The following is a 16379-nucleotide window of genomic DNA, read 5'->3' on the forward strand; positions in this document are numbered from 1 at the left end:
AATTATGTGCTGTGTAAAGTAACCCATGCATTTCATGGTATGGTGTATTTCAGTTTGTAGGGTTCATGATTTCACTTCAGGCTAGAAGTAATTGTTGGTAATATTTGTATATGCCAACCCATTTATTTTAACATCGCTAAGGTATCTGACAACGGAATGTCATACACTTGCATTGAGTGTTTGCTAATGCAACAGTCAGTTCTAGGCTAATATGATTTATATGTGTATTGAATTTGAAGTACATTTTTAATTGTCTCAAACTGAAGCATTAGCTAATTTAGATAATGGCCTTGAAATCCAGGCCTCCCCGGGTCCATACGGAGTGTGACCCGGGAACCCGGGAAGGCATCACAAAAGCCGATTTTTGGCGCGCAATGCGCATGCGCCGAAAACCGGCTTTTCCGATCTGTCAAGTTTCTGGCTTGACAGATCACACGCATCTCCAGGAGAAGGACATTCCCACGGCAGAGATTGGGCTATTTGCCCATCTCTTGCCCTGCGAATGTCCTTAAAACTCTTGCGCCTGATAAAAGCAGGCGCATAGACTATTTTAAAACATATCAAAATCATATAAAAATAAAATTTAAAAATACATATTTAAATTAAAAACCCTGCCCAGGGTTTATTTTAAAACATAATTAAAACTTTTTTTAAAAATCGGCAAATTTTTCTTTTCAAAAACATTTCTATCAACTATAGTGTTTCGTGTGTTTATGTGGTGTGTTTTTCTTAATTTTTTATGTAGTGTTTGGGTGTTTGTCATTCATAGTAATAGGAGTTTCAGACTTACGGAACTCCTATTACTATGAATGAGAAAATACTTTACCGTGATTGGGTGTACAGACCAACGTGATTCCTTCCGGACGTCCCAACGTGAACGCGCTCCGTTGCTCAAGAACAGGAGGCCTCAGGACCGGGATCTCTGGTGAGCATTCGACCAAAAGCTAAGTGCGCATCTTTTGTCCTATTTGTAGTTGAACGCTCACGGGGAGAAGAAACCAGGATTTCAGGGCCAATATTACTCAATAACTTGCATTTCCAGAATGCCTTTCACATAGTAGAATATTCCAGGGTGTGTCACAGGAGCATTATCAGACAAAGATTGACACGGAAGGAGACAATAGGATACATCAAAGAGGGAGGTTTTAAGGAGCATCTTAAAGGAGGAAAAGAAAAGAAAGTCTTGGATTTTTATAGCGCCTTTCACGACCACCGAATGTCTCAAAGCGCTTTATAGCCAATGAAGTACTTTTGAAGTGTAGTCACTGTTGTAATGCGGGAAACAAGTGGAGAGACAAAGAGATTTGGAGAGGGAATTCCACATCTTCGAGCCGAGACAGTTGAAGGTGAGGTGGGGTGAAGGAATTCGGGGATACACAAGTGGCCAGAATTGGAAGAATGCAGGATTCTCAAAGGGTTGTGGGGCTAGAAGAGGTTACAGAGGTCGGGAGGGGTGAGATCATGGAGCGATTTGAACACAGGTAGAAAGTTAAAATTTGAAGCTTTTCTTCACCGGAAGCTAATGTAGGTCAGCAAGGACAGATCTAATGGGTGATACTCAGGAAAAGTGCATTCAAATATTTAGTCCTATGCCAAATGGATCTACAACAATAAAGTTTCCCTTTAGAGACATAATATTAGAATCTAAAATGGTAGATATTTAAATGGAAAAAAATGTTTAAACACAAATGAGCTACCGACTGCATTGTGAAAAATGAAATACCACTCGAAGTCTCTCAAAAACTGGTTTCATTCAGTCATAGTACAGGCAAGTCTATACAATCTGAGGTTACTTCCTTGGCATGGACCATTTAATCTTGGCATTGCATATATGTTTGCTAACACCAGAAGTAATGAGTTAGGCAAGTCTAAACCAGACTTGTGACACAGTACAATAGTTCTGGAAATGCATGGCCAGTCAAAAAGACCCAGTTAAAACTGCATCATGGCTTTTCAAAATATCTTGTCAATTTTAGAAACCCAAAATCAGTCAAGCACAGACCTCTGTGTACTTGATTTGATTGTTTAACAGGTTTGTCAGAATTTCTATCAGATGTTATGGCATTTGGACATAGTCTGTTTGAAAACAGATAACAGCTTTAATAATGAACAGCTGATTATATCCAGATGGTGCCCAGTCAGACTAAACACACACTAAAGGAATCCCTCGCCCATTCCAATTATTACTTCAAGACTGGATGTTTCGTGAACCTTCATTTGTGAGATTATGTGGAATGTTTTCCTCTGTTTATTACATTTACCAAAAGAAACGGATGTAATGATGAAATAGTTTTTCCTTTATACGTTTATCTACTACAATTAGTGAGTAACATCACATCGTGACTGGTATCACTCTATCATTACCATCAAGCCAGGAGACTAGCTCTGTTTCAATGCCAGGAGCAGCACCAGGGCATACCTAAAAATGAGGTGCCAACCTGATGAAGCTACAACACAGAACTACATGCATGCTAAACAGCAGAAGCAGCATGCTATAGACAGAGCTGAGCGATCCCACTATCAACGGATCAGATCACAGCTCTGCAGTCCTGCCACATCCAGTCGTGAATGGTGCTGGACAATTAAGCAATTAACGGGAGGAGGAGGTTCCATGAACATCCCCATCTGCATTGATGGCGGAACCCAGCAAGTGAGTCATCATCTTCAGCAGAAGTGCCGAGTGGGTGATCCATCTTGGCTTCCTCCTAAGGTCCCCACCATCACAGAAGCCAGTATTCAGCCAATTTGATTCACTCCACATGCTATCAAGAAATGGCTGAGAGCACTGAATACAGCAAAGGCTATGGGCCCTGACAACATCCTGGTTGTAGTGCTGGAGACTTGTGCTCCAGAACTATCTGTGCCTCTAGCCAAGCTGTTCCATATAGCTACAACACTGGCATCTACCCGACAAAGTGGAAAATTGCCCATGTATATCCTGTCTACAAAAAGCTGGACAAATCCAATCCGGCCAATTAATATCCCATCAACCAATTATCAATCATCAGCAAAGTGAAGGGAGGTGTTGTCAATATTTCTATAAAGTGGCTTTTACTTAGCAATAACTTGCTCACCAATGCCCAGTTTGGGTTCCGCAAGGACCGCTCAGCTCCAGACCTCATTACAGCCTTGGTACAAGCCTGGACAAAATTCTAGAGCTGAGGTGAGAGTGATTGCCCTTGAGATCAAGGCAACATTTGACCAAGTGTGGCATAAAAGAAGTCAGTTGGAATCAGGGGGGAATCTCTCCACTGGCTGGAGTCATACCTAGCACAAGGAAGGTGGTTATGGTTGTTGGAGGCCAATCACCACAGCCCCAGGACATCACTGTAGTTCCTCAGGGCAATGTCTTGGGCCCAACTTTCTTCAGCTATTTCATCAATGGCATTCCCTCCATCATAGTCTGGTTTTCCATACGCTCCTTCTGCTGTCTGCATTTGGTTATTTGGTTTCTGCATGCTCTCAGCAGTGAAGCTCGAGGTGCTCAGCACCTCTTCTACTTAAGCCGGTCCTGGGCCAGGGATTCCCAACTGCCAGTGGGGATGTTGCACTTTATCAAGGAGGCTTTGAGGGTGTCCTTGAAACACTTCTTCTGCCTGGGGCTCGCTTGCCGTGTAGGAGTTCCAAGTAGAGCGCTTGCTTTGGGAGTCTCGTGTCGGGAATGCAGACGATGTGGCCTGCCCAACGGAGCTGGTTGAGTATGGTCAGTGCTTCAATGCTGGGGATGTTGGCCTGATCGAGAACACTGACATTAGTGCGTCTATCCTCCCAGTGAATTTTCAGGATCTTGTGGAGGCAGTGCTGGTGATCCTTCTCCAGCGCTTTGACGTGTCTACTGTATATGGTCCATGTCTCTGAGCCATATAGGAGGGTGGGAATCACTACAGCCCTGTAGACCATAAGCTTGGTGCCAGATTGGAGGTCCTGGTCTTCAAGCACTCTCTTCCTCAGGTGTCCGAAGGCTACGCTGGCACACTGGAGGTGGTGTTGGACCTCATCTTTGATGTCTGCCCTTGCTGATAGTAGGCTCCCAAGGTATGGAAAATGGCCTATGTTGTCCAAGGCAGTGTCGTGGATTTTGATGACCAGGAGAGGCAGTGTTGCGTGGCGGGGCCAGGTTGGTGGAGGACCTTTGTCTTACGGATGTTTAGTGTAAGGCCCATGCTTTTGTAAGATGTTGAAGATGTTGATGATGGCTTGGAGTTTGGCCTCTGAATGTGCGCAGATGCAAGTATTGTCCGCATACTGTAGTTCAACGACAGAGGATGGAACGACCTTGGATCTAGCTTGGAGGCGATGATGGTTGAACAGGTTCCCATTGGTTCTATAGTTTAGTTCCACTCCAGTGGGGATCTTGTTGAATGTGAGATGGAGCATTGCAGAAAGGAAGATTGAGTGGAGCGTTGGCGCGTTGACGCAGCCCTGATTGACCCCGGCCCGGATGTGGATTGGGTCTGTGGTGGATCCATTGGTCAGCATCATGGCTTACATGCCGTCGTGGAGCAGTTGGAGGATGGTGACAAACTTTTGGGGGCTATCAACTTTTCACGGTTGAAAGTGTCAAAGGCCTTTGTCAGGTCACAGAAGATCATGTACAACGGTTGATGCTGATTCCTGCATTTCTCTTGTACTTGCTGCGCGATGAAGATCATGTCCTTTGTACCCTTTAGTGGACGGAATCCGCATCTTCAGCTACAGGAAGAAGACGGTTGAGGAGGATTTTAGCAATGACTTTCCCAGTGGCTGACAGCAGGGTGATTCCTCTGTAATTGACGCAGTCAGACTTGTCCCCTTTTTCGAAGATGGTCACAATTACGGCCTCTCTGAGATCTCCTGGCATACTCTCCTCCTTCCAGATAAGAGAGATGAGATTGTGCATTCGTGCCAATAGTGATTCAACGCCATACTTTAGTGCCTTGATGGGGATTCCATCTGCTCCTGATGCCTTGTTGTTCTTGAGCTGATGGATGGCCATTTCTACCTCGTGCAGGGCTGGGGTTTTGCTGAGATGGTGGCGGGTAACATGCTGTGGGATGGAGCCCAGGACACTCATGTCAAAGGCAGAGTCTCGATTAAGAAGAGCTTAGAAGTGCTCCTTCCAACGGGCCCTGACTGCCTCAGTGTCCTTAATGAGTGTCTCCCCATTCTTGGCCAGCAGTGGGGTGGGACCTTGGGTGCTTGAGCCGCAGATGGACTTAACTGCGGTTAAGAACCCTTGCATGTCATGGCTGTTGGCCAGCTGCTGGACCTCCTGTGCTTTCTCCACCCACCATCTATTCTTTAGGTCGCGTGTATTTTGTTGAACCTTGGCCTTCAGCCATCTGTAGAGCTGCTTTACTGCTCCCAAATTGGGTTACAGCTTTAAGTTCAGAAATGCACTGCACTTGCGGTTTATTAGCTCCTGGATCTCCTGGTTATTCGCATCAAAGCAGTCTTGTTTTTTCCTGGTTGAGTGACCGTGCGTCTCTTCACAGGCGTTAGTTCTGGAGGCCCTGTGGCCACTCTGCATCTCGTGGTCATCGAGGGTCGCCAGTTTGGCAGTGAGATGTTGGCTGTATAGGGCTCTCTTAAATGATACTTTGAGTGCCCTGGCGTTGATTTTTCTGCGGCATTGCTTCTGTTGCCATCGCCGTTTTGGGGCTATATTAAAGTTGATAAATAAACGGATTAGGCGGTGGTCCATCCAGCAGTTATCAGCTCTTGTCAGGTGATGCGCACGTTCTTGCGGTCCCACGCTCGGACGATGACGTAGTCGAGCAGGTGCAAGTGCTTGGAGCGAGGGTGTTGCCACGATGCCTTATACTTGTCCCTCTGATGGAACAAGGTGTTGGTGATGACAAGGTGATGTTCTAGGCATTTTGTCAGGAGCAGGATACCACTGGAGTTGATTTCCCCATTCTCTCTCTACCGATCACGCCTCCCCAGAAGTCTGTGCCCTTACCGACCCTGGCGTTGACATCGCTGAGGAGGATCAGTTTGTCATCTAGATGGACTTGGGACAGGGATTGTTCGAGGCTGGAGTGGAATACCTCTTTGGCCTCATCTGTTGCATCAAGTGTTGGGGCGTACGCGCTGATAACTGTGGCGCACTGGTTCCGGAATAGGGTGAGCCTCTGCTACAAGCCACATCTATAATGTCACCAGAGGTAAAATTGGTACTAGGCAACAATGAATCAGCATCCCATTTTACACAGCAATTGATTTTCTTTCAGGTCAGCTGCGGGATCTCTATCACATGTTATACACTACCGTCAAAGACCATTTCAAACCCATCATGTCCAAACCACCTTTTTTTCCCTTTCACGCTAAAATCCTCCAGTATCATCAGTTACTGGACTCTTAATCTAGAGACCATAATTAACCAGGTTTACGCCCATTTTAACGCCATTATTGGGCGTAAAAAGTGTGCTCTTTGGTGGTAAAAAATTTATCATCATTTCGCAAGTTTTGTCACCGGTTTTGCGCCCGCGATAAAAATTATCGCCTGCCCTTTTTTTTATGACCTCAATCGTCGTGCAACGCTCTGTTATCGCCGTTTTTGCAAAATTTGCCGTTATCACTATTTTTACCGCCCGCCCTAAACTCGCGCAAAAAATCATGCCTTCCCAGGTCGGGTTCACCGCGCACCCACCGATAACGGCGCCATCTTGAAAAACGGTGCTAAAATTCAGAGCATAAAAGGATTTGGAGGGAAGGCTGAGTTTTACACAGTGAGCTTTTTGTGAGTTTATACTTTTTTTTAAAAGGACATTTAAGGACATTTAAAAGAACGGGGGCTGTACTATCTCTGCCATTATTGCTGGCTACATTTTCTATGCAGTATCGGGCTGGAAGAAGGCTTATTCAAGAGCATTATGAGCATAATCAAAGAGCTCGCAGAAGTGTGGGGCGGAGGCTTTACCCCCCCCCCCCCCCGTGAGTTTACAGGGAATAGTGCTCATGCCTGTACTTGTCTGAGGCACAGTGCATTAGAAGGCTACGCTTTCAAAAAGAGGTTGTCACAGAGATGTGCCAGCTCGTAAAGGCTATAAGCAGGAAGAGGACTGCACTGCCCGTCGAGGTGAAGGTGACTGCGGCACTTGCCTTCTATGCCTCCAGCTCCTTTCAGGCATCAGCGGGGGACATATGCTCCATCTCACAGCACGCCACACATCGCTGCATTCGCCAGGTGACTACTGCACTGTATCCATGCAGGATGGACTTCATAAACTTCCCAATGACCAGGGAAGCACAGAATGAGAGGTCCATACGTTTTGCATGAATTGCTGGCTTCCCCAAGGTACAGGCTGCCATTGACTGTATGCACATTGTCCTGCGAGCACCTTTTGAGGATCCACAGGTTTACTGAAACTGAAAGGGATTCCAGTCGTTGAACATACAGATCGTCTGCGACCTACTCAATGCATCATGGCTGTAAATACCCAATTTTCAGGGAGCATCCATGATGCTTTCATCTTGTGTGAGCGCACTGTCTCATACCTGTTTGAGCGTCATTCACAAGGCCAGAGCTGGATGCTGGGGAACAAAGGTTACGGCCTCGCCACCTGGCTCATGACCCCCCTCTGAAACCCTCAGACAGAAGCCGAGCATCGCTACTGTTGTATATGCTGACTATGGATTTACTCTATGTGTAGTCACTGTGAGATTGTATAAGATGGAGACTTGTTTACCTGATGTACTATCAATAAGATTCACACCATGTATATACATGTTGGCATCACTAGAGGGTGAAGACCGGGGGTTTCGTGCCCCGGTGGCAGGGCCCTGTATAAAAGGCTGCACACCATGCTTGCAGAGCACTCTGGAATAAAGGACCAAGGTCACTACAGTTCAAATAAGACACATTGCCTTGTGGAGTCATTGATAAGTACATTATAGACATAACAACTGGCGACAAGAATAAGGACTTTTACGCGATCATGGCTACTTTTGGCACACTAAAAGACTTTGCAGAGGGTGATGATTGCGATGCCTTCACAGAAAGGCTCGAACAATATTTCGTGGCAAACGACCTGGCAGGGGACACCGACACATTGGCGGAGAAGCGCAAGGCTATACGTCTGACCAGTTGTGGGCTTGAGGTCTACCGCCTCGTCAGCAACTTGCTGGCACTCACAAAGGCCAAGGATAAGACATATCATGAGCTGATTGGTTTAAGTTAGTTGTGAATTCATTCAAAGGAGAGCATCCTCACGGCCAGGCACAGATTCTATACTCACCGCAGACCTGAGGGCCAGGAGTTTGCAAAATATGCAGCCGACCTCAGGAGACTTGCAGCACCATGTGATTTTGGCACGCACCTCAACGAAGCATTACGAGACATCTTCGTTATAAGGATTGGCCACGAGGGCCTCCTTCACAAGCTACTATCTGCCGGCACCACAGTCAAAATGCAGAAAGCCATCGGCATCAGTCAGGCATTCATAACCTCGACCTGCAGCATCAAGCAAATCATTCAGCCTGTGGACTCAAACCCGGCAAGCACTGTACACAGAATGGTGCCTTTCACAGGCAAGACTGTAGAACGTGGTTCTGCCCAGGGCAGAGAGCACAGACCTCAGGGTTCCAAAACTCAGAGTCCGCCGAGGGGTACTAATCGAGTAGCACCATGCTGGCATTGCTAAGGACGTCATAGAGCTCCCCAGTGTCAGTTTTCTGAGTATGTATGCAAAGCCTGTAACACGAAGGGCCACCTCCAGCACATATGTAAAAGAAATACGACTCACCCTCTAGCAGAGGAGTTGGTAGATGACTTGGAATCCAGCGAGGAGTATAATGATTTGGCCAGAGAGGCAGCTCAGCCCCAAGAAGAAGTGTATGGAGTGTATACCTGCATCACTGATTGTCCTCCAGTGAGGATGGAAGTCAGGATAAACGGCGTTCCAGTCTTCATGGAAGTGGACACGGGAGCGAGCCAGTCAGTGATGAGCCAAGATGCCTTCGAGAGGCTTTGGAATGAAAAATGACCCAAACTGGTTCCAGTACAGGAAAAGTTGCGCACCCACACCAAAGAGCTGATCCCAGTTCTTGGTAGTGCGGATGTAAGTGTAATCCATAATGGCATGGTGCATAAGTTACCTTTGTGTATTGTTGCAGGTGATGGCCCAACGCTACTCAGAAGAAGGTGGGTGGGTAAGATTCAGTGGAAATGGGAAGATCCAGCAATCAATGTCCCCCATGCTCAGAGGCAGAGCAAAACCTCACCTTTGCTTGGGTCAGGCACCAGAGAACAGACCAGTACAGCACCTGAGGCACAGACCATCCATCACGACTGCATGGCAATGATCCAACTGGAATGATCTAAAAGTACCTTCCCGGCTCCAGTGGCAGGACTCCTGGGGAAGAAGATTGATTTCACAGGTACCCTTCCAGCGTTTGTGGCAGAATCGCGGGAGAGAAGGATCAAGGCAGTCGACCTCGAGGACAGAGGCAAGATGGCATCCCTGCTGCAGCGAGGGGCAGCGTGGCTGAAAGAAAAGATGGCCTCAGCAACATCATGAGGTGCAACACTGAGGGACAAACACGTGGTGTCCAACAAAGGATCTGATTGGGGTAAAGCCAGCAGGGTTCTCTTAAAGGAGACCTGCAACCAACTGAACTTAAAGAGACATCGTATGCATGGCAATCAATGTCACGAACCAATTAAGATTGTGAACAAAATGTTGTTGCGAGATGTCAGTACTATTCCTAATGCAAAGAACTAAATGTTGTTGCGAGATGTCGGGACTAGAGCGTCCCCTAGAGCAGCAAGTGAGTGAATTCGAGAGGGTAAAGGCGCGGAGCCTGATACCCTGCCCCAGGTCTATCCCACGCTGCAGGCATCCAATGGCACCATTCGCCACGGACATGGAAACAAAAAAGGCGACAATACATGCAATCAGCCGCCATTGCCCAGCACCCGGGTGGAGACGGTACAGCCCCCAGACCCAGTCACTACCTCAACCATGTCTGGGAGCGAAAGGTCAGAACCAACGAGTTCCCCAAATGGGACCTGGAACAGCTGGGTTCCCAACACCATGAGCGAGCAGGCAGGCAGCCCTCAAAGAAGGACAGGGAGGCCACACACATCTGTGGCTCTGCCCACTACTAGGCAACGGCAAAGGCCCTGAGTCCTGGTTCGGTGAGCGAACCAAGCCCATCCTGCTAGCAGGGGGCGCAGCGCCGCCATCAGACGACTAGGACCCCGTCTGGTTGCTCTGGAACAAGCGGCCTCGCATAACTGTACTGCTACCTCAGTACTGACCATGACTAAACCATGAATGCAATCTACCCAATTCTGGCGCACAACTGTAAAACATAATGAATGTAAGTCACGGAACCAAGGTGTCACTATACAAACTGTAAAAAAAATGTTTTTTCTTCCTTTCTTTATACTTGCACTGCATCTGATCCTGTACGTTAATGTAATGGACCAGCTGCATGATCTCGCTGTGGCGGGGGTGGGGGGGTGGGTGCGGAAATTGATGTATGAAGCCATGGACACACACATGGATCACATCCAGAACCCACTTGAACCTCCACTACATCATCGAACCATCCAATCTGATAACCACTACTCAACATTTGTGGCAAAAAGGACTTGGGAGTTAACAGGGAGAGAGCCAAGCCAAAGCACAGCCGAGGTGCAAGGGCTATTTGCACTTAAGTCTGGAGAGAGCTAAGCCAGAGAACATAGTGCAAAGGTAATTGCCACAAAGGACTTGGGAAAGAGTGATGTCATATATGCTGACTATGGATGTACTCTATGTGTGGTCACTGTGAGATTGTATAAGATGGAGACTTGTTTACCTGATGTACTATCAATAAGGTTCACACCATGTACATACTAGAGGGTGCAACTGGTGGAGACCCAGGGTTTCCTGCCCCGGTGGCAGGGCCCTGTATAAAAGGCTGCACACCATGCTGAGTGCTTGCAGAGCACTCTGGAGTTTGGAATAAAGGAACAAGGTCACTACAGTTCAAGTACAACACATTGCCTTGTGGAGTCATTCATAAGTACATTATAGACAAAACAGCTTCAATGTCAGCCATATAGCCACATGCAACATTGTCAAAAAGACAATTGGAGTGCTCAAGCAGCGCTTCTGATGCCTGGACGACTCTGGAAGCTGCCTGCAATACTCCCCTCAGCAGGTCTCTGAGTTCATTGTGATGTGTTGCATGCTACACAACTTAGCCATCATGAGGGGACAGGATTTGTCACTAAGGATTGAAGCAGCACCTTAGGAGAGAGGGGAGGAGGAGGAGGAGGAGGAGGAGGATGAGGAGCCTGTTGACAAACCCATCCCACCACCCCCATCACCACAGGGGAGGCCTCATGGAGATTTCGCCGCTGCAAAAGCCTTACGTCAGCAGCTCATAATTCAACGCTTTGCATGAAGGCTGAAATGCACGTTTCATCGTTGACTGCCCACTCTATCTGTTATGTATGTATGTAGACCTTACCTAAATGTAAGACTTGCCACTAGGGGGCATACCTGTGGGAGATCTAAGGGTCACCTGTGCACCCTGGGGCAGGCAGGTATAAAAGGTGGTTCACCATGCTGCTTCCTCACTCTGGAGTCTGAATAAAGAGACCAAGGTCACAACAGTTTGAGCTTGCGATATTAATCCTGTGAATTTATTCTGAACATAACAAATTGGCGACGAGAAATGGATCAAGAACTTTCACATGGTAATGGCTGCCGTTGGTATTCTTGAGAGATTTGTTGAGGGTGTTGATTGGGAAGCCTTCATGGAGCACCTCGACCAGCATTTTGTGGGCAACGAATTGGACAAGCCTGAGACGGCAACCAAGCGCAGGGCGATTCTCCTCACCGCATGTGGGTGATCGGTATATGGCCTACTTAAAAATTTGCTGGCACCGGTCAAAATAACGGACAAATCTTACACAGAGCTGTGTACGTTGGCTAAGAAACATCTCAAGCCAAAGAAGAGCATCCTGATGGCCAGGTACCGCTTTTACATGCACCGTCGATCCGAGGGCCAGAACGTGGCGTGTTTTATCGCTGACCTAAACATAGAAACATAGAAACATAGAAAATAGGTGCAGGAGCAGGCCATTCAGCCCTTCTAGCCTGCACCGCCATTCAATGAGTTCATGGCTGAACATGAAACTTCAGTACCCCCTTCCTGCTTTCTCGCCATAACCCTTGATCCCCCGAGTAGTAAGGACTTCATCTAACTCCCTTTTGAATATATTTAGTGAATTGGCCTCAACTACTTTCTGTGGTAGAGAATTCCACAGGTTCACCACTCTCTGGGTGAAGAAGTTTCTCCTCATCTCGGTCCTAAATGGCTTACCCCTTATCCTCAGACTGTGACCCCTGGTTCTGGACTTCCCCAACATTGGGAACATTCTTTCTGCATCTAACCTGTCTAAACCCGTCAGAATTTTAAACGTTTCTATGAGGTCCCCTCTCATTCTTCTGAACTCCAGTGAATACAAGCCCAATTGATCCAATCTTTCTTGATAGGTCAGTCCCGCCATCCCGGGAATCAGTCTGGTGAACCTTCGCTGCACTCCCTCAATAGCAAGAATGTCCTTCCTCAAGTTAGGAGACCAAAACTGTACACAATACTCCAGGTGTGGCCTCACCAAGGCCCTGTACAACTGTAGCAACACCTCCCTGCCCCTGTATTCAAATCCCCTCGCTATGAAGGCCAACATGCCATTTGCTTTCTTAACCGCCTGCTGTACCTGCATGCCAACCTTCAATGACTGATGTACCATGACACCCAGGTCTCGTTGCACCTTCCCTTTTCCTAATCTGTCACCATTCAGATAATAGTCTGTCTCTCTGTTTTTACCACCAAAGTGGATAACCTCACATTTATCCACATTATACTTCATCTGCCATGCATTTGCCCACTCACCTAACCTATCCAAGTCACTCTGCAGCCTAATAGCATCCTCCTCGCAGCTCACACTGCCACCCAACTTAGTATCATCCGCAAATTTGGAGATACTGCATTTAATCCCCTCGTCTAAATCATTAATGTACAATGTAAACAGCTGGGGCCCCAGCACAGAACCTTGCGGCACTCCACTAGTCACTGCCTGCCATTCTGAAAAGTACCCGTTTACTCCTACTCTTTGCTTCCTGTCTGACAACCAGTTCTCAATCCACGTCAGCACACTACCCCCAATCCCATGTGCTTTAACTTTGCACATTAATCTCTTGTGTGGGACCTTGTCGAAAGCCTTCTGAAAGTCCAAATATACCACATCAACTGGTTCTCCTTTGTCCACTTTACTGGAAACATCCTCAAAAAATTCCAGAAGATTTGTCAAGCATGATTTCCCTTTCACAAATCCATGCTGACTTGGACCTATCATGTCACCATTTTCCAGATGCACTGCTATGACATCCTTAATAATTGATTCCATCATTTTACCCACTACTGAGGTCAGGCTGACCGGTCTATAATTCCCTGTTTTCTCTCTCCCTCCTTTTTTAAAAAGTGGGGTTACATTGGCTACCCTCCACTCCATAGGAACTGATCCAGAGTCAATGGAATGTTGGAAAATGACTGTCAATGCATCCGCTATTTCCAAGGCCACCTCCTTAAGTACTCTAGGATGCAGGCCATCAGGCCCTGGGGATTTATCTGCCTTCAATCCCATCAATTTCCCCAACACAATTTCCCGACTAATAAAGATTTCCCTCAGTTCCTCTTCCTTACTAGACCCTCTGACCCCTTTTATATCCGGAAGGTTGTTTGTATCCTCCTTAGTGAATACCGAACCAAAGTACTTGTTCAATTGATCCGCCATTTCTTTGTTCCCCGTTATGACTTCCCCTGATTCTGACTGCAGGGGACCTACGTTTGTCTTCACCAACCTTTTTCTCTTTACATACCTATAGAAACTTTTGCAATCCGCCTTAATGTTCCCTGCAAGCTTCTTCTCGTACTCCATTTTCCCTGTCCTAATCAAACCCTTTGTCCTCCTCTGCTGAGTTCTAAATTTCTCCCAGTCCCCAGGTTCGCTGCTATTTCTGGCCAATTTGTATGCCACTTCCTTGGCTTTAATACTATCCCTGATTTCCCTAGATAGCCACGGTTGAGCCACCTTCCCCTTTTTATTTTTACGCCAGACAGGAATGTACAATTGTTGTACTTCATCCATGCGGTCTCTAAATGTCTGCCATTGCCCATCCACAGTCAACCCCCTAAGTATCATTCGCCAATCTATCCTAGCCAATTCTCGCCTCATACCTTCAAAGTTACCCTTCTTTAAGTTCTGGACCATGGTCTCTGAATTTACTGTTTCATTCTCCATCCTAATGCAGAATTCCACCATATTATGGTCACTCTTCCCCAAGGGGCCTCGCACAATGAGATTGCTAATTAATCCTCTCTCATTACACAACACCCAGTCCAAGATGGCCTCCCCCCTAGTTGGTTCCTCAACATATTGGTCTAGAAAACCATCCCTTATGCACTCCAGGAAATCCTCCTCCACCGTATTGCTTCCAGTTTGGCTAGCCCAATCTATGTGCATATTAAAGTCACCCATTATAACTGCTACACCTTTATTGCATGCACCCCTAATTTCCTGTTTGATGCCCTCCCCAACATCCCTATTACTGTTTGGAGGTCTGTACACAACTCCTACTAACGTTTTTTGCCCTTTGGTGTTCTGCAGCTCTACCCATATAGATTCCACATCATCCAAGCTAATGTCTTTCCTAACTATTGCATTAATCTCCTCTTTAACCAGCAATGCTACCCCACCTCCTTTTCCTTTTATTCTATCCTTCCTGAATGTTGAATACCCCTGAATGTTGAGTTCCCAGCCCTGATCATCCTGGAGCCACGTCTCCGTAATCCCAATCACATCATATTTGTTAACATCTATTTGCACAATTAATTCATCCACCTTATTGCGGATACTCCTTGCATTAAGACACAAAGCCTTCAGGCTTGTTTTATTAACACCCTTTGTCCTTTTAGAATTTTGCTGTACAGTGGCCCTTTTTGTTCTTTGCCTTGGGTTTCTCTGCCCTACACTTTTCCTCATCTCCTTTCTGTCTTTTGCTTTTGGCTCCTTTTTGTTTCCCTCTGTCTCCCTGCATTGGTTCCCATCCCCCTGCCATATTAGTTTAAATCCTCCCCAACAGCACTAGCAAACACTCCCCCGAGGACATTGGTTCCAGTCCTGCCCAGGTGCAGACCGTCCGGTTTGTACTGGTCCCACCTCCCCCAGAACCGGTCCCAATGCCCCAGGAATTTGAATCCCTCCCTGCTGCACCACTGCTCAAGCCACGTATTCATCTGCGCTATCCTGCGATTCCTACTCTGACTATCACGTGGCACTGGTAGCAATCCCGAGATTACTACTTTTGAGGTCCTACTTTTTAATTTAGCTCCTAGCTCCTTAAATTCGTTTCGTAGGACCTCATCCCTTTTTTTGCCTATGTCGTTGGTACCAATGTGCACCACGACAACTGGCTGTTCTCCCTCCCATTTCAGAATGTCCTGCACCCGCTCCGAGACATCCTTGACCCTTGCACCAGGGAGGCAACATACCATCCTGGAGTCTCGGTTGCGGCCGCAGAAACGCCTATCTATTCCCCTCACAATTGAATCCCCTATCACTATCGCTCTCCCACTCTTTTTCTTGCCCTCCTGTGCAGCAGAGCCAGCCACGGTGCCATGAACTTGGCTGCTGCTGCCCTCCCCTGATGAGTCATTCCCCTCAACAGTACCCAAAGCGGTGTATCTGTTTTGCAGGGGGATGACCGCAGGGGACCCCTGCACTACCTTCCTTGCTCTACTCTTCCTGCTGGTCTTCCATTCCCTATCTGGCTGTGGACCCTTTCCCTGCGGTAAGACCAACTCACTACACGTGATACTCACGTCATTCTCAGCATCGTGGATGCTCCAGAGTGAATCCACCTTCAGCTCCAATTCCGTAACGCGGACCGTCAGGAGCTGGAGGCGGATACACTTCCCGCACACATAGTCGTCAGGGACACCGGAAGCGTCCCTGAGTTCCCACATGGTACAGGAGGAGCACAACACCCGACCGAGCTCTCCTGCCATGTCTTAACCCTTAGATACACTTAAACTGGTAATAACAATGTTAAAAGTTACTGACCAATATAAGAAGAAAAAGAAAAACTACTCACCAATCACCAGCCAATCACTTACCCCCTAGGCTGTGACGTCACCTTTGTTTTTTTTGCCTTCTCCCTGTAGCTGCACCGGTACGCCTCTCGCCGACCCCGGACTCGCGCTGCTCCGAGCTCCCGCCTCCTCGACTGACTGCTCCGAGCTCCCGCTGGCCTTTATAGGCCTCTCGCCGACCCCGGACTCGCGCTGCTCCGAGCTCCCGCCTCCTCGACTGACTGCTCGACTCCCGCTGGCCTTTA

At 47.4% G+C, this 16379-nt stretch overlaps 1 long non-coding RNA gene across 1 annotated transcript in view; it reads left to right on the plus strand.

The window, feature by feature from the left end:
• The first annotated feature begins 868 nt into the window (after positions 1-868).
• LOC139263999 (uncharacterized) overlaps positions 869-16379 on the plus strand; it is a 130481-nt gene continuing 114970 nt past the window's right edge. Inside the window, exon 1 of the long non-coding RNA XR_011593270.1 lies at positions 869-925. This is a non-coding gene — a long non-coding RNA (uncharacterized lncRNA). The remainder of the gene's footprint in view (positions 926-16379) is intronic.

The sequence above is a fragment of the Pristiophorus japonicus genome, chromosome 5, assembly GCF_044704955.1.
Source record: "Pristiophorus japonicus isolate sPriJap1 chromosome 5, sPriJap1.hap1, whole genome shotgun sequence".
Classification (NCBI taxonomy): domain Eukaryota; kingdom Metazoa; phylum Chordata; class Chondrichthyes; family Pristiophoridae; genus Pristiophorus; species Pristiophorus japonicus.